Source organism: Macrobrachium rosenbergii, chromosome 2 (genome assembly GCF_040412425.1).
Source record: "Macrobrachium rosenbergii isolate ZJJX-2024 chromosome 2, ASM4041242v1, whole genome shotgun sequence".
In the NCBI taxonomy this organism is placed as follows: domain Eukaryota; kingdom Metazoa; phylum Arthropoda; class Malacostraca; order Decapoda; family Palaemonidae; genus Macrobrachium; species Macrobrachium rosenbergii.
Genome location: NC_089742.1, coordinates 90,505,595 through 90,528,184, shown reverse-complemented (window position 1 = coordinate 90,528,184; position 22,590 = coordinate 90,505,595). Strand labels below are relative to the sequence as shown.

Sequence of the window (22,590 nt, the reverse complement as noted above, 5' to 3'; positions counted from 1 at the left end):
CCGCCCCGCGCGATCGAGGCCCCTCCGCAACTCCACACCAGCGCCCGAAACACGACGGCCGGGCAACACAATCGCGGGCCGCCCTCACCCTAAAGCTGCCGCCCGTTTCGCAGGGCAACCCATCGAGATGGCTGCGCAGGGTGAGAGCCACTTCAGAATCGCGGACCTCACGGACGAAATCCTACAGGCCGACACAGTGCTCAACGCCCTTCCGGAGGATGTGTACAACAAATTCATCTCGCATGGTACCGAAACACTCACCCTCATACAGCATTACAAAAGTTCCTCCTCGAAGCTTGCTCCTGCCCATCGCCGGCGGGCCGCCCGTGCTATCGACCTTGCCAATAACCCACGCCACGACCTCGATCCAAGAGACGGCAGGGCATGGTCGTGGAGATCTCCTGTCAACACCAGTCCCGGGTGACACAAACAATGCAGGAGATAAGCGTCAGATGGGAAATTTTCTTCGCCAACTCCTCCCGGAAGTACGCAACCAGATCGCTCACCCCTACACCATGCCTGTCGAGGACCTCATAGAGGCGGCACAACACCTCACAGACTCCGTCAAGGCTTCACAACGGCTAAAACCGGCCACTCAGCCGGTCAGCTCCGTCCAGCCTGAAGAGGACGTAGAGCAGCCCGTCAACGCCATCGCCAACAAACGTCCACCGAACCACAGTAGACGGTGGTCCCCGGCTTCTGTCGCTATCACAAGTGGTTGGAAAGGACGCCGAAACTGCCTGCCGCCCTGCTTTCGTTCAACCGTTCAAAAACGGGGTGGCGGCGGCCAGCAGGACAGGCACGCCATGGCAGCCGAAGAACCCAGGGCCTCAAAAACAGTAGGTTTCTACGTCCGCGACACCGTCTCCGGCAGGATGATGCTGGTCGACACAGGAGCCTTCAAGTCGGTCTTCCCAGCATCCAGAGGACCGCAACCAGACACCAGACCCGGCCGCCTTCCTGACGGCCGCCAACGGAACCCCATCCTCTCCCACGGCACCAGGCTCCTGTCGATCTCCATCTTGGCCAGAATTACTCCTGGGACTTCATCGTCGCGGACGTAGGAACCCACTCCTGGGGGCCGATTTTCTGGCGCACTTCGGCCTACTAGTCGGCGTGGGGCGCAAGCGCCTCCTCGATCCCGACTCCTGCCGGTCTCTCCCGTTAACGGCGGGACCCAGACCCACCATCAGCGCCGTCGCCCCCACCAGTACGCACACCTTCTGTCGGAGTTCCCGAGGTGTTTAAGCCCGAGCCGCCAAGTCCCGGGGCCCCAGCCAAGCCACGGCATATACCACCATATAGTGACTAAAGGGCCCCGACACATGCGAAGTTCCGCAGGCTTCCCCCTCAGCGCCTGCAGAGGCGAAAAAAGCATTGCGGAGATGGAACGGATGGGCATCTGCAGAAAAGCCTCCAGTCCATGGGCCTCCCCCTCCACATGGTGCAGAAACCGGACGGCTCCTGGAGACCCTGCGGCGACTACAGACGGCTCAACATTGCAACGGAGCCCGACCACTACCCTCTGCCCAATATGCAAGACCTCACGGCCTCCTTTCACGGGGCCAAAATATTCACTAAATTGGACCTTCTTAAATCTTATTTTCAGGTACCTGTTGCGCCAGAGGACATACCAAAGCCAGCCATCATCACGCCCTTCGGGTCCTATGTGTTCGCCTTCTCCACCTTCGGGCTGAGGAACGCCGGGGCCACAGGCATCAAGACTGTATCTATATTGTGTCTCTGTATGTTTCGTATTGTAATTCGTACTTGTTCACTGTATATTATTATTTATTGTTTCGACCTCAGGTCACAGTCAATTCCATTGTCTCTCACGGCCCGGCGTCAGTCGGCCGCATATAAGCCGCCTGGATCTGTAATAAACCAGCAGTAACCTTTACCTGCTCGTTTCTTTGACACCTTACAGGTTCATTTAATCACATCGGGCACTGCTTATTCCTATAGTAGTATAGTTATGAGATAAAAAATATTGTCCAGGAATCGTCTTGAACCTCCGTAGTACAGCTGATGAGGGAAAATAATATTCATTTCAGCCTAGGTTTATACACTTCCCACCCATTCTGCACAGCATGTTTGAAGGATATATATATATATATATATATATATATATATATATATATATATATATATATATATATATATATATAACTATAAATATATATGAATATATAAATAAAGACAAAATAAAGAGAAACAATGGAGTATTGCAATATATATATATATATATATATATATATATATATATATATATATATATATATATATATATATATATATATATATATATATATATATATATATATATATATATATATTTATACATATATATATGTGTGTACAATAAAATAAATGTGTGTAACTGATCTTTCACCTTTGCTCTGGACCATTAAAATATGGAACAATGATGAATATATAAATAAAGACAAAAACCACGAAGGAAAGAGAAACAATGGTAGTACTGCAAAGCCAAGGATTTGACTTGAAAAATTGTCCAAAGGATTTACAAGATTAGTATATGTATATATATATATATATATATATATATATATATATATATATATATATATATATATATATATATATATATATATATATATATATACATAATATGAGTACACAGAGCACATGGATACAATAAAAATAAACAAGTGAGGAGAAGATCTTTCACCTTTACTCCGGACCATTATTAAGCAAATTAGGTACAATGAAGCAAACGATTTCAAAGAAGACTTGGTTATACAAACAACTAAGATTAACGCAGCTCTTTTATGACAATATGATTTAATGCATACAACTTTCGGTATCATATTACGATTCGGGCAAGGAATTATAAGTGATAAATGGACTAACCCAGGACTTGAAAAATTAAGGTAACCAAGCTATCAAAAGGATATTAAGTCTGGTGTACTAGATTGCAAATTATATAGCCGGCATTAATATATATGATAGTTATATATATATATCTTTTTATATATATATGATTTATATATCATGAATATATATATATATATATACCTCGGGAATATATGGGGAATTTATTTATATGATAACTTCGAACATGTTGATCCCACGACAGAATGGGTCAGAAGAATGTATAAAACTAGGCTATGTAAATTAATATTATTTTTCCTTGTCAACTGTATTACAGAGATTCAAGATGGTTCCTGGACACGCAGCTCTTTTTTATTTTATCACACCGTAATTACACTGCTATGGCTGTATCGAATTTTTCCCACAACTGGGAGGGTTCTGGGGAAGTCCCGGCTGGATAAATGGGACTGGGATGATCAGGCCTGAAGGGCACTATCAGCAAACATAAGTTAAGCCGAAGGTGTCCATCAAGATCAGGCAGGGTTTTACAATTTCGGCATTAAAAAAATAAACTATTTAAATTTAACATTTTTTATCACACCATGAAACTTAACTACACACTTAATTAAGGACGATACTGAATATCTGGCATTATAGACACAATGATAAATGGAAGGCTATACAAAACATCCAAAACCCCAAAAAACATGTTCCAGTCTGGTGTACTAAAGCGAGCAATTTTGCATTAAAACCATATCCGAACAATTAGGCTACACTTTAACCAAATATTAACTGCATCAAGCCTCGGATGGCAAAAATGTGAAAGGATCAAAGCAGCATACCCAATGATGAACCGACTCTTTTACAAAATGGACAACTTGGCTGGGCAAGTGAAGACATGGAGAGTGCTCAGCTTACCTCATTGATATGCCCCTCTGCATGTCTCGTCGTCACCTCGGCTCCCTTTCAAAATTTCTACATAGGTTAATTTACCAAAGAGTGTACTTGAATTATTTAAAAAAGAACCTCTCCGATACTCCTGATACAGACAACCCAGGCAACTCGCGGGACACAAATAATAATCAAACATATTTACAGAAGAAAGTGAACCACGAACTCAGCCGCCTGCTTACCACTCCCCCATCGCTTATCCTGAACGTTGTGAAGGATTGTCGAGAAAAAACTGATCCAATTTTTTCACGACAATGGGACTAAGCAGTGCTTCGTCATTTTTCACTTAGGTTCTCACAAAAAGAACATTATTCTTTTAGCTTTTTTCATTTATTCCAAGAAGCAGCAAGACAATTAGATGTTGTACTGAACTGACACGATGTTGACAGACAGAATCTCTGATCACTAACAGTAGACGCTTCTGTTCAGAAGTTTAAGCGAAGATGCAATATATTATTACCCTAATACGATTATTTTTGCATTTTAATACATTTTTATTTATTAAGTTATTTCTTCTTTTTTGATAAGTGGGATCTCTTCTTTATGTATTTCCCTTTACCTCCTCTTACTTCCTAATGAACACCATATTCTTTGGAGGCTTGAATTTCAAGTCAGTGGCCCCTGTGGGTTTGTTCCATTTAAATAGGGTTTTTCTTCTGAATAATAATAATAATAATAATAATAATAATAATAATAATAATAATAATAATAATAATAATAATAATAATAATAATAATACTAAATGAAATCTTAAAAATTATATTAGAATTCTCAGGCACATCTGTATGATATTAACAGCTTGTAAGGTTTTCTTTGTAGTAGGAAGGACGGAATGAAATTGGACTTGAGAATTCACTTGCTCTTGTGACATCATTTTGAAGTTCATACAGTGAGATGCAATGTGTCAAATGCTTGTTCACTCTGTCAAGAAGAGACGATGACATTTTTGGCGCAATCCTAACACTTGCGCAAAAAATTTGGACGTCAAAGATCACCCTGGCACTTGACAGCGCTGATATTTCGAAGGTTCTCTCTTAGGGTTTTTCTTGTATTTCTTTCATTAAAGATTTTGATGCCAGAATCAGTATAAACAAAGATTTTCCTAGTAAATTCAATGGCAGTTCAAAATCAACGATTGTTATAGCAGTGTCTCCTTTCATTCCCACTGACAACGATTTATACTAATAATCAGTATTTCATAACTTCGTAGTTGTTTTAATATAACCAACACCATGGCAGAACTATATCCTATGTGAAGTTCACGAAGACGGGTCTGGGTATGACGGATTTATTTCTCGGAAACCAGGTATACACTGACGAATGCGGACGGAAAGGAAGTGCCCGACCTGCGGATTCCCATGTCACGCATTTGGACAAGAATTTGCGTTTGTTAGATGACATATAAATGAGGATAATTTGCGTTACAATAAACGTACAAAGTAGTTATATACATCGGCGGAAAGGCCGGACAATAATGCGTATGGAGAGATACATAAAAAATATGAAATAATAACGGGTAATATACATGGCGCGATAAATGCAGAAACGAAGAGGCGTTTGATGCCTTTTCAAGTACTCCCCCCCCCAAGACAATGATTACAGAGATAATTATTGGATGACATGAACATTAATCACGGAGGCGCTGGGGGAGCAGGAGGCGACCCCTTCTCTTCGAGAACTGTGGGCGGGGGGGCGACGTCAACTGCTGGATCTGCCACAGCGCAGCCTCTGGGGCGCCCACGGCCCCTCCTTGCTGGGGCGGTGGGTATATCTGTGGGCGCGTTTTGAGGGGGGACCCTGGGACGTCTGCCTGCCTCCTCCCGGATTTCGCTGTCCAAAAGGAATGCTGGTTTTAGCCTGTCGATGGAAAACCAATCCTCCCGGCTGTGGACATCGATGAGATATGCCTTGGGGGTCCTGTCGATGACTCAGTAAGGGCCCCTATAGGGCCTGGTCAAGGGCGGTCGACGGGCATCTATCCTGACAAAGACGTAGGTGCAGGAATCCAGGCTGGCCGGGCTGTAGGTGTTAGTTCTGTCCGTGAAGGTCTTATGGCAGGGTGCAAACTTCTGTGCTAGTTCCCTCAACCTCGGAGGGGGGTGTCTGTGCCGTCGACTGCAGGAAGAATTCCCCCGGAACAGCTAGTGTCTCTCCGTAGAGTTTTTCTGCGGGAGATACGTCGCCATCTACCCTCGGCGCAATGCGGAGATCCAGCAGGACCCAGGGGAGTTGGGTCCTCCAGTTTTCGTCGGTGCAATGTGCCATTAGAGCTGCCTTCAGTGAGCGGTGTGCTCTCTCTACCATGCCGTTTGCTGCGGGATTGTAAGCCGTCGTGCTGTGAAGTGTCGCACCCATTAGGCATGCCAGGGAGACCCAGAGTTCTGACAGGAATGCTGAGCCCCTGTCTGTAGTAATGCTGTCTGGCACCCCGAAGCGGCTGATCCAACTGGAGAGGAGGGCTTCTGCACAGGATGCTGTTGATGCCTCCTCCATAGGTGTCACCTCTGGCCAGCAAGTGGAGCGGTCTATGATCGTCAGGAGGTTAAAAGTTAAGTATACCTTAGTTTAACCAGACCAATGAACTGGTTAACAGCTCTCCTAGGGCTGGCCAGAAGGATTAGACTTATTTTACGAGGCTAAGAACCAATTGTTACCTAGCAATGGGACCTACAGCATATTGTGGAATCTGAACCACATTATAGCGAGAAATGAATTTCTAACACCAGAAATAAATTCCTCTAATTCTTCACTGGCCAGCTGGAGAATCAAACGTGGGCCTAGGAGAGTGCTAGGCGAGTACGATATCAACCCGTCCAATGAAGAACTTACGTCAGGAGGTACCTGGCGCCCCCAGACTGTGGTAGAGGCCCGACAACGTCTATGTGGATGTGGCCAAAGCACCAACGAGGTTGAGGGAAATCACCGATGCCTGATTCTGTGTGGCTTGTGACCTTGCTGGTTTGGCACGCGATACAGCTCCTTGCCCACTGGCAGGCGTCCTTCCTGATGCCGTGCCACACAAACTTTTCTGTCATCAGGTGCGCCGTTGTACGCCCTGATCGATGGGAGAGGCCTTGAATGATGTCGAACGTCTGCTTCCTCCTTGAGGCGGGGACCAGGGGGCAGGGGCGGCCAGTGCTAGTGTCGCAGAGAAGTGTTGCGCCTGAACTGCCCAAGGGCACATCCTCCCACTTGAGTGCTGTCAGTACCGTCCTGTAGGCTGGTGTTTCCGGGTCTGCTGCTTGCTCCCTTGCCAGGTCTTTGTAGTCTTTGCTGAGGTGCAAGGAATTCATTTCCACCCTTGACAAGGCATCGGCTACTGGATTCTTCCTGCCGGGGATGTAGGTGATGGTGCAACCAAACTCGGAGGTGGTAGCCAAGGGCCGCTGCTTCCTCGCTGACCACACGTCACGTGCACCAGGGGCTTGTGATCCGTGAGAATGGTGAATGGAGTGCCGTCCAGCAGAAATTTGAAGTGCTGCACAGCCTGGTAGATTGCAAGCAGCTCTCTGTCAAAGGCACTGTAGCGGGTCTCTGCCGGCGACAACTTGCTACTGAAGAAGGGTAGAGGCCGGGGGGCGCCATCAACTACTTGCTCAATGTTGCTGGCGTCGGTGGTGAGTCTCAGAGAAGTAGTGGGGTTATGATGCATTAAGGTGGTGGCACTAGCAAGGGCTGTCTTTGTTTCCTTGAATGCCTGCTGTTGCGGAGCGCCCCACATCAGTGTTTTTGGCTTGCCCTTGAGGACTCTGGTCAGGGGATACATGATGCGGGCAATACCTTGGATGAATTGGCGATAGTAGTTTACCATGCCGAGGAACTCATGAAGGTCCTTGATTGTCCACGGCGTCGGGAACTTTTTTTATTGCTTTCACCTTGGAGGCCATGGGGCGTACTCCCGCTAGGGAGATCACGTATCGGAGGAAGTCTCTTTTTTCCACCCCGAATGTGCATTTGTCGAACCTGACAACTAATCCATTCTCCTGTAGACGCTTCAGGACAGCGCAGATGTGGCGAAGGTGTTCCTCTGGGGACCTAGAGAAGATAAGGATGTCGTCTAAGTAACAGACACAGAAGGGCAAGTCCCCCAGGATGGTGTCTATCAGGCGCTGGAATGCGGTCCCTGCATTCTTGAGGCCGAAGGTGGAGTAGGAGAAGGTGTACGTCCTGAACGGTGTGATGATGGCTGTCTTTGGGACGTTGTCAGGATGCACAGGAACCTGAAAGTATGATTTTAGCAAGTCCATCTTCGTGAAGACCTTGGCCCCATGAAGGGCGCTTGTCAGGTCTTGCATGTTCGGCAGTGGGTAGTGGTCTGGCGTGGTGACTAAGTTCAGGCAACGGTAGTCTCTGCAGGGCCTCCAGGAAACATCCGACTTCTTTACCATATGCAGGGGGAGACACTCACGGGCTCGATGCTGTGGTACAGACACCCATCTATTTCATTTCGGCGAAGGCCCGTTTGACATCTTGTAGTTTTGGGGGGGGGAGGCAGGCGTCGGAACTTGGCATGTGTTGGGGGGCCTGTTGTAGTGATGTGGCGGTAGATGCCATGCTTGGCAACGGCCCCCGGCAACTGGCGGAGCTCTGGTTTAAAAACCTCTGGGAACTCCTGGAGGAGGGTGGTGTAATTGTTCGAGGCTGTGAAGCAGACGGTGGGCATCCCCGGTCCGGTGGAGAGTGGTCGGGAGTGGCAGGTTCTGGTGTCAAGGAGGCGTTGCCTGCCGACGTCGACCAGGAGTCCGTGGTGTCCCAGGAAATTGGTGCCCAGGAGGGGGAACTTGACCTCCGCAATGACGAAAGGCCAGTGATACCTGCCGCCCAAGATGGAGATTGTGCGGGTCATTGTTCCATAGCAGTGGATGGGGGTTCCGTTCACAGTTACCAGGGAGGTCGTGGAGTCAGCTGTCCAGGCTTAGTCCTCCTTCAATGGCAGGAACACCGACTGCATTGTGCCCATGCCAACCAGCAGGCGCCGCTTTGATATATCATCTCTGATGAAGAAACCTGCTGGTCGCGAGTCATTGTATTTTGTGGCCACTGCTGTTATTTGTGGCTGCCCTTCTCGTTTTTTTCAGAAGGAACAGAGGGTTCTGCAGTTCCTGGTGCTGGGGCCGAATCTTCTGTGGAAATAGCACCACACCGGGTTCGTCCACGCCCTCTGCTCTCTTGGCAGTGCTCTCCTCCTGTAGATCGCATTTGTGTTGTCTGGTTTGTCTTCCTCCGATGTCAGGCTACAGGCTGCGAGGGAGGTGGCTGCAAGGGCAGCGGAGTGCTTGGAGGCCTTAGTGGCTTCGTGGATTTTCTGGGCGACGTCGACCAGCTCGTCCATGGGAAGGGCGTCTGCGTCAGTAATTTGGCCTCTCACCTCCTGCAGAAGGCACCGCAGGAATATTGCTCCTGTCAGACTGATTTCCTTCCTATGCCCATTTGTGTTGACACCATGCAGTGTTACTAGACCCTGCAGTTCGTCCCAGGCATCCCTGGGTGATGTTTCCCCCATGGGCTGGGTATATAGGTCTAGGGTGAGCTGCGCTACCTCAGGGACGGGCATGGAATACGTTTGTATCAGCTTGTCTCGCAAGGCTGTGTACTTGACCTTGTCTGGCTGTGAGTCAAGCCATGGGTTGATCTTGTTGAAGACCTCTTCAGGTAGTGTCGTCATGGTAACGTTTGCCTTGGTCTTCTTATCTTTGATGCACGCCACGCGGAAGTGAGCATCTGCTGCAGAAACCAAGATGCTGTGTTCTGGCGCAAAAACGGGGGGAGCTTTACCGCATCTGGCTTTGTGGGCGAATGGGGCATGCGATGATTTCCGTGTTTTCGGATTGCAATTGTAATTCAGACTCTGCCATCTTTACTTTCACACACCAAAACACGAATGGTGTTAGAATTCGAGTGGTTGACGTGAGTCGTGAATGGCGAGGGCCAAACCGTTCAAAATGCCAAAACGTACCCTTGCGGGGATGCTGTTATTTGTCCATTAATGGCATGGGGCTCCTCCAAGGAAGGAGCTTTCAGAGGCCTAGACTGTGTTGCCGTTTCGAGCCCGTTAAAGGCTCTCTGAAGGTAAATGCGGCCGTATTTAGTCCGTTAATGGCGGGGCCAAAACCGTATGGTTACCTGTCGCTCCTCAGATCACCAGTCGTGAGGTTCAAGAAGACAGGTCTGGGTATGACTGATTTATTTCTCGGAAACCAGGTATACACTGAGGAATGCGGACGGAAAGGAAGTGACCGACCTGCGGATTCCCATGTCACGTATTTGGACAAGAATTTGCTTTTGTTAGATGACATATAATAAATGAGAATAATTTGCGTTACAGCAAACGTAAAAGGTAGTTATATACATCGGCGGAAAGGCCGGACAATAATGCGTATGGAGAGATACATAAAAAATATGAAATAATAACGGGTAATATACATGGCGTGATTAATGCAGAAATGAAGAGGCGTTTGATACCTTTACACCTAACCTACAACCATCCTTTCTAATACTGTTTCTTGGATTTTTTAGGAATACATTTTAGTTCATTCTGTATATTCTACTTGTAGAATATTGTAGGTAACACGTAAAGATTCTCGGCATATTTCAGGTGGCAAATTATGGTATTGGTGGTGAATATAAAGCTCACAGAGACACCCACGGACCCACTAGAACGCCCCCAGATGAGGAAATCGGAGAACGAATTGCTACCATCGTTACTTATCTTGAGGTTCCTCGTGCCGGTAAATAGTCACTTTACTTTTTTATGTACCCTTTGCTAATCATACTTTCAGGTATTAAGTAGCACAAATACCCAGATTTTGTAAAACATTAATAAAATGTATTATATATTACTAAATAGGTTGCAGACGAATTGCTTACCAACCAACATCAGTCTATAAATTGACCTTCCATATTTTCCTAGTGCCTACGTGGTTCATTCAACCTGACATGGTAAAAATGTCAAGGATTAGCGAACAAGTCTTGTTTTGTTGTTAGTTGAAAATAAGCACTGATGCCAGTCATTATTAATCGCATCTCGTCATATTTTAGTGGGCTGGAGAAGATAAATAAGGGAATTTTTTAAGATGTCTGGAGACTGTTATCCCTAACTCAGACCCTTGAAATTACTCCAAAAATAAGCACATTTTATCGGTTTATTTTGGGGGCGGCTGTTATTGAAATAGATTTGAGGATATACAGAACAGAGCCTATTCTAAATGTTCTGTCTAATATGGTTGAGAAGTATATCTTTTAACCTTTAAATACACTAAATCTCTTTTCCTCCTAACCGCCAGTAAACATTATGTACCAAGAACAGTTGGGTGGCACCCGTATTGCCATTTTAATCCTACTAATTAAGACTAAATCAGCATTGTCTGCAGAAATAAGCCAAGACGCGCACAAACTAATTCTTGGACTGGGGTCAACCACAAGACTCCCATAAATAAACTTTGTAGCTTAGTCATTGGAAGCTACATACTTGATCTGATTCTTAATATCTAAGTGATTAGGGATACGGAGGTAATGGTGATGTTTTCATTGCCCCTCGTAAATGTATCCCAGAGCCTCCTTGATTTTATCTTCTGTTAGTGACTTGGTTGTGGGTTTAGATAAATACAGTAGTGCATAAACGCTGCTCTTGTTACAATTACTTGTATCACTTAAGTGTAAAATAAAGTTGCTGCAAGTCTTGCCAGTATTAATAAGTTAGTGTTCTTGTAAGAGGGTGCAAAAGAAGAGCAGGTAGACAAGAACTGCTAATGTAAGAGGTGCGAAATAATGAGCAGGTGGACATGCACTGCTGGTTTATTGGGAAAGCAGGTCGCCTTATAAAGCGGCGTGCAAACGTCATACAAAAGCATACAATAGGATACAGGTGACCCGAGGTCAGTTGTTCTCGATGTGACACAGGACAGGTGAATACAAATGACATGAAAAGTAAAATTACAAGAATTGACACAATAATGTTCTGACACATGTACAACGTAAAACAGGCATAAATAAATCAGTAATAGATACGTATTTACATAGATAAAAATTTGGCTATTTAGCGTGACCTAAGCTTGGGAACTAATTTTTTATTTTATTTTATGTTTTAAATATGATTATACTAATAAGAAATAAAATTCAAAATATGCAATATGTACAATTTACTATGTTGTTATAATGTAAAAATTATTATTGTATTGTGTTAATATTAGAAAAATTGTACCTTTACCTAAATAAAATTGTGATAAACCACATGACATTACTCTTACTAATATTTCACTTTCTAAACTATTCCTACCATGCAAGCTAACTGCCCTCACCCTTCTTTCACCCATCTTACCTATCAGCTAAAAAAAAAAAAAAAAAAAAAAAAAAAAAAAGCTTGTGGGAAAGGCACCGCACAAAACGGGAGGTTCACCACAGAAAACCCGTTGAGTGGGGACTTTACACTAGTTTATTGAGAAAGCGGCCCACTTATAAAGCTGTGTGCGGACGTCGGCGTATACGCAGACGTCAGTACAAAAAATATACAAGTGACCTGAGGTCAAAACTATTCTCTACACAAAACAAGACATGTACATACAGATAACGTGATGATTAACAATAGTAGATTAGACACAAAAATACTCTGGCACATACACTATGTATAAGGGCAAAAATGAATATGTAATAAATGTACAATTACATAATGATAATAATGCTGAGTACCACGACCTAGGGTCAGCCATGAAGGCACCGTAGAAAAAGGGAGGTTCTTCATAGAAAATGGTTTGAGCGGGGACTTTACATTCTAATCGGTGGCCGGTAATGAAGTCACAGGAAAAAAGTCACAATTTTGGCTAGGAAAAAGCACATTAATTTATGGTGGCCGGTAATAAAGTCACAGGGGAAAATTTCACAATTTTTCTTGGGGGTCATTATCTGTCTGATATTTACAGTCTTTTGTTTATGTTTATACGGAAATCCCCAACGGGCTTGTACTAAACACGCTGCAAAGGTGGATACATACAAGGTTAAAAAAAATCTCCAGTGGGCTTGTACTAAACACACTGCAAAGGTGGATACATACTGGGTTAAAAAAATCCCCAACGGGCTTCTGCTAAACATGCCGCAAAGGTGGATACATACCAAGTTAAAAAACCAACTGGCTTGTAATAAACATACCGCAAAGGTGGATACATACTGGGTTAAAAAAAATCCCAACGGTCTTGTATTAAACACCCTGCAAATGTCGATACACACTGAATTAAAAAAAATCCCCAATGGGCTTGTACTGAACATGCCGCAAAGATGGATATATACTGGGTTAAAAAAATCCCCAACAGGCCTGTATTAGATACGCTGCAAAGGTGGATACATACCAGGTTAAAAAAAATCCCCAACGGGCTTGTACTAAACACGGCACAAAGGTGGATACATACTGGGTTAAAAAAAATCCCAACGGGCTTGTACTAAACACGCCGCAAATGTGGATACATACCGGGTTCAAAAAATCCCCAATGAGCTTGTACTTAACATGCTGCAAAGGTGGATACATACTGGGTTAAAAAAAATCCCTGGACAGGCTTGTACTAAACATGCTGCAAAGGTGGATACATACCAAGTTAAAAAAATCCCCAGTGGGCTTGGACTAAACACGCCACAAAGGTGGATACATACCAGGTTAAAAAAAATCCCCAATGGGCTTGTACTAAACACGCTGCAAAGGTGGATACATACAGGGTTCAAAGAACTCCCCAATGGGCTTTTACTAAACACGCTGCAAAGGTGGATAAATACAGTTAAAAAATCCACAATGGGCTTGTACTAAACACACCACAAGGGTGAATACATACCAGGTTAAAAAAAATCCACAATGGGCTTGCACTAAACACACCACAAAGGTGATACATACCGAGTAAAGAAAAAACCCTTGTGGGCTTGTACTAAACATGCTGCAAAGGTGGATACATGCCAGGTTAAAAAAAAACCAATGGGCTTGTACTAAACATGCCGTAAAGGTGGATACATACTGAGTTTAAAAAAATTCCCAACGGGCTTTTACAACACAAGCCGCAAAGGTGGATACATACCAGGATAAAAAAAAACCAATGGGCTTGTACTGAACACGCCGCAAAGGTGGATACATACCGAGTTTTAAAAAATCCCCTATGGGCTTGTACTAAACATGCTGCAAAGGTGGATACATACCAGGTTAAAGAAAATCTCCAATTGGCCTGTAATAAACATGTTGCAAAGGTGGATACATAACAGGATAAAAAAAATCCCCAATGGGCTTGTACTAAACAACTCATAAAGGTGGATACATACCAGGTTAAAAAATCTCCAGTGGGCTTGTACAGAACACGCCACAAATGTGGATACATACCGTGTTTTAAAAAATCCCCAACTTGCTTGTACTAAACACGCTGCAAAGGTGGATGCATACGGGTAAAAAAAAATCCCCAAAGAGCTTGTACTAAACACGCCATAAAGGTGGATATATACCAGGTTAAAATATCCCCAATGGGCTTGTACTGAACACGCCACAAAGGTGGATACATACAGGGTTAAAAAATTTTTCAATGAGCTTGTACTAAACATGCTGCAAAGGTGGATACATATCGGGTTATAAAAAATCCCCGACGGACTTGTATTAAATTAAACATGCTGCAAAGATGATACATACTAGGTTAAAAAAATCCCCAACGGGCTTTTACTAAACATGCAGCAAAGGTGGATACATATCAGGTTAAAAAAATCCCTAATGGGCTTGTACTAAACACGCCGCAAAGGTGGATACATTCCGGGTTAAAAAAATCCCCAACAGGCTTGTACTAAAAATGCCGCAAAGGTGGATGCATACTGAGTTAAAAAAATACCCTGTGGGCTTGTACTAATCATGCTGCAAAGGTGGATACATACCAAGTTCAAAAAAATCCCCAATGGGCTTGTACTAAACATGCCACAAAGTTGGATACATACCAGGTTCAGAGAACTCCCCAATGGGCTTATACTAAACAACGCAAAGGTGGATACATACCGAGTTAAAAAAAATCACTTGTACTAAACATGCCGCAAAGGTGGATACATACCAAGTTAAAAAAATCCCCATTGTGCTTGTAAACAGGCTGCAAAGGTGGGATACAGTTAAAACAAGCTTTTAAAACATCCCAAAGGTGATACATACCAGGCTAAAAATCCCCCAACAGACTTTTACTAACACACCACAAAGGTGGATACATACCGGGTTAAAAAAATCCCAAACGGGCTTGTACTAAACATGCTGCAAAGGTGGATACATACCGGGTTAAATAAAATTCTCAACAGGGCTTCCACTAATCATGCCACAAAGGTGGATACATACCAGGTTAAAAAAATCCCCGATGGGCTTGTAGTAAACATGCTACAAAGGTGGATACATACTGAGTTAGAAAAAATCCCCAATGAGCTTGTAATCAACATTCTACAAAGGTTGATATATGCTGGGTTAAAAAAATCCACAACGGGCTTGTACTAAACATGCCACAAAGGGGGATACATACTGGGTTAAAAAAAAATCCCCAACAGGCATGTATTAAACATGCTGCAAAGGTGGATACATAATGAGTAAAAAATCCCGAATGGGCTTGTACTAAACATGCCACAAAGGTGGACACATACCAGGTTAAAAAAAATTCCCAACGGGCTTGTACTAAACATGCTGCAAAAGTGGATACATACATGGTTAAAAAATCCCCATCTCGGCATGTATTAAACATGCCGCAAAGGTGGATACATACCGAATTAAAAAAATTCCCCAATGGGCTTGTACTAAAAATGCCGCAAAGGTGGATACATACCAGGTTAAAAAAATCCCAATGGGCTTGTACTAAACATGCTGCAAAGGTGGATATATACAGGGTTAAAAAAATCCCCATCTGGGCTTGTACTAAGCACGCTACAAAGGTGGATACATACCAAGTTTAAAAAATCCTCAATGGGCTTGTATTAAACATGCTGCAAATGTGGATACACCGGGTTAGAAAAAATCCCCGATGGGCTTGTACTAAACACGCCACAAAGGTTGATACATTCTGGGTTAAAAAAAATCCTCAACAGGCTTGTACTAAACACACTGGAAAGGTGGATACATAAAGGGTTAAAAAATATCCATAATGGGCTTGTGCTAACCACGCCACAAAGGTGGATACATAATATTAAAAAAATCCCCAACGGGCTTCTACTAAACATACCGCAAAGGTGGGTACATACAGAGTTAAAAATCCCCAATGGGTTTGTGCTAAACATGCCGCAAAGGTGGATACATACCAGGTTGAAAAAATCCCCAACGGGCTTGTACTAAACATGCCGCAAGGTGGATACATACCAGGTTGAAAAAATCCCCAACGAGTTTGTATTAAACACGCTGCAAAGGTGGATACATACCAGGTTAAAAAATCCTAAACATTGTACTAAATATGCCAAAGGTGGATACATAATGGTTAAAAAAAATCTCCAACTGCCCAATGGGCAAATGTGGATATTTACGGGTTAAAAACATTTCCCCAACAGGCTTGTACTAAACATGCTGCAAAGGTGGATACATACCGCGTTAAAAAAGGTTAAAAAAAATTCTCGACGGGCTTGTACTAAACATGCCACAAAGGTGGATACATACCAGGTTAAAAAAATCCACAACGGGCTTGTATTAACATGCCACAAAGATAGATACATACCGGGTTAGATAAAATCCCTGACGGTCTTGTAATAAACACGTTGCAAAGGTGGATACATAGCGGGTTTAAAAAATTCCACAACGGGATTCTACTAAAGACGCTGCAAAGATGGATACATACCAAGTTAAAAAAATCCCCAATGGTCTTGTACTAAACACGCCACAAAGGTGGATACATACAGGGTTAAAAAAATCCCAAATGGTTTTGTACTAAACACGCACAAAGGTGGATACATATCGAGATAAAAAATCCCCAGTGGGCTTGTACTAAACATGCCACAAAGGGTACATACAAGTTCAAAAAATCCCCAGTGGGCTTTTTAGACATGCTGCAAAATACATACCAGGTTAAAAAAATCCCCAATGGGCTTGTACTAAACACGCTGCAAAGGTGGATACATACAGGGTTCAAAAACTCCCCAATGGGCTTTTACTAAACACGCTGCAAAGGTGATAAATACAGTTAAAAATCCACAATGGGCTTGTACTAAACACACCACAAAGGGTGAATACATACCAGGTTAAAAAAATCCACAATGGGCTTGTACTAAACACACCACAAAGGTGGATACATACTAGGAAAAAAAAAAACATCCATACATGCCAGGGTTTGTACTAAACATGCCACAAAGGTGGATACATACTGAGTTTAAAAAAATCCCCAACAGGCTTTTACAAACAACAAAGGTGGATACATACCAGGATAAAAAAACCAATGGGCTTGGAACACATAGGTGGATACATACCGAGTTTTAAAAATCCCCAATGGGCTTGTACTAAACATGCTGCAAAGGTGGATACATACCAGGTTAAAAAAATCCCCAATTGGTTTGTACTAAACATGTTGCAAAGGTGGATACATAACAGGATAAAAAAATCCCCAATGGGCTTGTACTAAACAACTATAAAGGTGGATACATACCAGGTTAAAAAATCTCCAGTGGGCTTGTACAGAACACGCCACAAATGTGGATACATACCGTGTTAAAAAAAAATCCCCAACTTGCTTGTACTAAACACGCTGCAAAGGTGGATGCATACTTGGTAAAAAAATCCCCAAAGAGCTTGTACTAAACACGCCATAAAGGTGGATACATACCAGGTTAAAAATCCCCAATGGGCTTGTACTAAACACGCCACAAAGGTGGATACATACAGGGTTAAAAATTTTCAATGAGCTTGTACTAAACATGCTGCAAAGGTGGATACATATCAGGTTATAAAAAATCCCCGACGGACTTGTATTAAATTAAACATGCTGCAAAGATGATACATACTAGGTTAAAAAAATCCCCAGACGGTTTTTACTAAACATGCAGCAAAGGTGGATACATATCAGGTTAAAAAATCCTAATGGGCTTGTACTAAACACGCTGCAAAGGTGGATACATACCGGGTTAAAAATCCCCAACAGGCTTGTACTAAAAATGCCACAAAGGTGGATACATACTGAGTTAAAAAAATCCCCAAAGGCTTGTATTAATCATGCTGCAAAGGTGGATACATACCAAGTTAAAAAAATCCCCAATGGGCTTGTACTAAACATGCCACAAAGTTGGATACATACCGGGTTCAGAGAACTCCCCAATGGGCTTATACTAAACAACGCAAAGGTGGATACATACCAGGTAAAAAAATCCCCAACGGGCTTGTACTAAACATGCCACAAAGGTGGATACATACCAAGTTAAAAAAATCCCCATTGTGCTTGTACTATACACGCCGCAAAGGTGGATGCATACCGAGTTAAAAAAATCCCCAACGGGCTTGTACTAAACATGCCGCAAAGGTGATACATACCAGGCTAAAAAAAATCCCCAACAGACTTTTACTAACACACCGTAAAGGTGGATACATACCGGGTTAAAAAAATCCCAAACGGGCTTGTACTAAACATGTTGCAAAGGTGGATACATACCGGGTTAAATAAAATTCTCAACAGGGCTTCCACTAATCATGCCACAAAGGTGGATACATACCAGGTTAAAAAAAATCCCCGATGGGCTTGTAGTAAACAAGCTAAAGGTGATACAAAGGTGAGCTTGGATTTACAAAAGGTTGATATATGCTGGGTTAAAAAATCCACAACAGGCTTGTACTAAACATGCCACAAAGGGGGATACATACTAGGTTAAAAAAATCCCCAACAGGCATGTACTAAACATGCTGCAAAGGTGGATACATAATAAAAAAACCCGAATGGGCTTGTACTAAACATGCCACAAAGGTGGATACATACAGGTTAAAAAAATTCCCAACAGGCTTGTACTAAACATGCAAAAGTGGATACATACATGGTTAAAAAAATCCCCAACACGGCTTGTATTAAACATGTATAAAGGTGGATACATACCGAATTAAAAATTCCCCAATGGGCTTGTACTAAAAAAATGCAAAGGTGGATACATACCAGGTTAAAAATCCCAATGGGCTTGTACTAAACATGCTGCAAAGGTGGATATATACAGGGTTAAAAAATCCCCATCTGGGCTTGTACTAAACAACAAAGGTGGATACATACAAGTTTAAAAAATCCTCAATGTATTTTGTACTAAACATGCCACAAATGTGGATGCACACAGGGTTAGAAAAAAATCCCCGATGGGCTTGTATAAACACGCCACAAAGGTTGGATACATTCCAGGTTAAAAAATCCTCAACATGCTTGTACTAAAACACACTGGAAAGGTGGATACATGGGTTTTAAAAAATCCATAATGGGCTTGTGCTAAACACGCCACAAATGTGGATACATTAAGATTAAAAAATCCCCAACGGGCTTGTACTAAGCATGCCGCAAAGGTGGATACATACTGAGTTAAAAAAATCCCCAATGGGCTTGTGCTAAACATGCCGCAAAGGTGGATACATACCAGGTTGAAAAAACCAACGGGTTGAAAAAATCCCATACCAGGTTGAAAAAATCAAAAAACTTGTATTAAACACGCTGCAAAGGTGGATACATACCAGGTTAAAAAAAATCCCCAACGGGATTGTACTAAATATGCCACAAAGGTGGATACAGACCGGGTTAAAATAAAATCCCCAACTGCCTTGCACTAAACACTCTGCAAATGTGGATATTTACCGGGTTTTAACATTTCCCCAACAGGCTTGTACTAAACATGCTGCAAAGGTGGATACATACCGCGTTAAAAAAATCGCCAACGGGCTTGTACTAAACATGCTGCAAAGGTGGATACATAACAGGTTAAAAAAATCCCCGACGGGCATGTACTAAACACGCCACAAAGGTGGATACATACCAAGTTAAAAAAATCCACAACGGGCTTGTATTAACATGCCACAAAGATAGATACATACCGGGTTAGATAAAATCCCTGACGGTCTTGTAATAAACACGTTGCAAAGGGGGATACATAGCGGGTTTAAAAAATTCCACAACGGGCTTCTACTAAAGACGCTGCAAAGGTGGATACATACCAAGTTAAAAAAATCCCCAATGGTCTTGTACTAAACACGTCACAAAGGTGGATACATACAGGGTTAAAAAAATCCCCAATGGTTTTGTACTAAACACGCCACAAAGGTGGATACATATCGAGATAAAAAAAATCCCCAGTGGGCTTGTACTAAACATGCCGCAAAGGTGATACATACCAAGTTCAAAAAAATCCCCAGTGGGCTTTTACTAGACATGCTGCAAAGGTGGATACATACCAGATTAATAAAATCCCCAATGGGCTTGTACTAAACACGCCACAAAGGTGGATACATACTGAGTTAAAAAAAAATCCCCACCGGGCTTGTACTAAACACGCAGCAAAGGTGGATGCATACTGAGTTTAAAAAAATCCCAAACGGGCTTGTACTAAATATGCCACAGAGATGGATACATACCAGGTTAAAAAAATCCCCAATGGGCTTGTACTAAACACGACACAAAGGTGCATATATATCGAGTTAAAAAATCCCCATCAGGCTTGTACTAAACGCGCCGCAAAGGTGGATATATACCAGGTTAAAAAAATCCCCAATGGGCTTGTACTAAACATGCCACAAAGGTGAATACATATTGAGTTAAGAAAAGATCCTCAATATGCTTGTATAAAACACGCTGTAAATGTGGATACATACCGGGTTAAAAAAATAACTAAGTGGCTTGTACTAAACATGCCACAAAGGTGGATACATAACAGGTAAAAAAATCCCCAACAGTCTTGTATTAGCATGCCACAAAGGTGGATACATACCGGGTTAATAAAATCCCAAACGGGCTTGTACTAAACATGCCGCAAAGATGGATACATACCAGGCTAAAAAAAATCCCCAACGGGCTTGTACTAAACACACCACAAAGGTGGATACATACCAAGTTAAAAAAAATCCCCAACGAACTTGTACTAAACCCTCTGCAAAGGTGGATATATACTGGGTTAAAAAAATCTCAACGGGCTTGTACTAAACAAGCCACAAAAGTGGATACATACTGGGTTAAAAAAATCCCAAACGGGCTTGTACTAAACATGCTGCAAAGGTGGATGCATACCAGGTTAAAAAATCCCCAACTAGCTTGTACTAAATATGCTGCAAAGGTGGATATGTACTGGGTTTAAAAAATCCCCAATGGGCTTGTACTAAACATGCTGCAAAGGTGGATACATACAGGGTTAAAAAAATCCCCAACAGGGTTTGTACTAAACACGCTGCAAAGGTGGATACATAGTGGGTTAAAAAAAATCTTCAATGTGCTTGTACTAAACACGCCACAAATGTGGATGCATACAGGGTTAGAAAAAAGCCCCGACGGGCTTGTAATAAACACGCCACAAAGGTGGATACATACCAGGTTTAAAAAATCATCAACAGACTTGTACTTAACACACTGCAAAGGTGGATGCATACAGAGTTTAAAAAAATCCCCAACAGGCATGTACTAAATATGCCGCAGATATGGATACATACCAGGTTAAAAAAATCCCCAATGGGCTTGTACTAAACATGCCACAAAGGTGAATACATATTGAGTTAAGAAAAAATCCTCAATGTGCTTGTACTAAACACGCTGTAAATGTGTATACATACCGGGTTAAAAAAATAGCTAAGTGGCTTGTACTAAACATGCCACAAAGGTGGATACATAACAGGTAAAAAAAATCCCCAACAGATTTGTATTAACATGCCGCAAAGGTGGATACATACCGGGTTAAAAAAAATCCCAAACGGGCTTGTACTAAACATGCCGCAAAGATGGATACATACCAGGCTAAAAAAAATCCCCAACTGGCTTGTACTAAACACACCACAAAGGTGGATACATACCAAGTTAAAAAAAATCCCCAACGAACTTGTACTAAACCCTCTGCAAAGGTGGATATATACCGAGTTAAAAAAATCCCCAACAGGCTTGTACTAAACACGCCGCAAAGGTGGATATATACCAGGTTAAAAAAATCCCCAATGGGCTTGTACTAAACATGCCACAAAGGTGAATACATATTGAGTTAAGAAAAAATCCTCAATGTGCTTGTAATAAACACACTGTAAATGTGGATACATACCGGGTTAAAAAAATAACGAAGTGGCTTGTACTAAACACGCCACAAAGGTGGATACATAACAGGTAAAAAAATTTCCCAACAGATTTGTATTAACATGCCGCAAAGGTGGATACATACCGGGTTAAAAAAATCCCAAACGGGCTTGTACTAAACATGCCGCAAAGATGGATACATACCAGGCGTAAAAAATCCCCAACGGGCTTGTATTAAACACACCACAAAGGTGGATACATACCAAGTTAAAAAAATCCCCAACGAACTTGTACTAAACCCTCTGCAAAGGTGGATACATACTGGGTTAAAAAAATCCAAAATGGGCTTGTACTAAACATGCTACAAAGGTGGATACATACCAGGTTAAAAATCCCAAACTAGCTTTGTACTAAAACATGCTACAAAGGTTGATACATACCAGGTTTAAAAATCCCCAATGAGCTTGTACTAAATACGCTGCAAAGGTGGATATGTACTGGGTTAAAAAAATCCCCAACAGGGTTTGTACTAAACACGCTGCAAAGATGGATACATACTGGGTTAAAAAAAATCTTCAATGTGCTTGTACTAAACACACCACAAATGTGGATGCATACAGGGTTAGAAAAAATCCCCAAC

The 22,590-nt window shown here is 42.6% G+C and overlaps 1 pseudogene; it reads left to right on the top strand.

Moving 5' to 3' along the window:
• Nucleotides 1-22,590, top strand: part of LOC136843622 (prolyl 4-hydroxylase subunit alpha-3-like) — a 115,417-nt pseudogene that overhangs the window by 30,318 nt on the left and 62,509 nt on the right.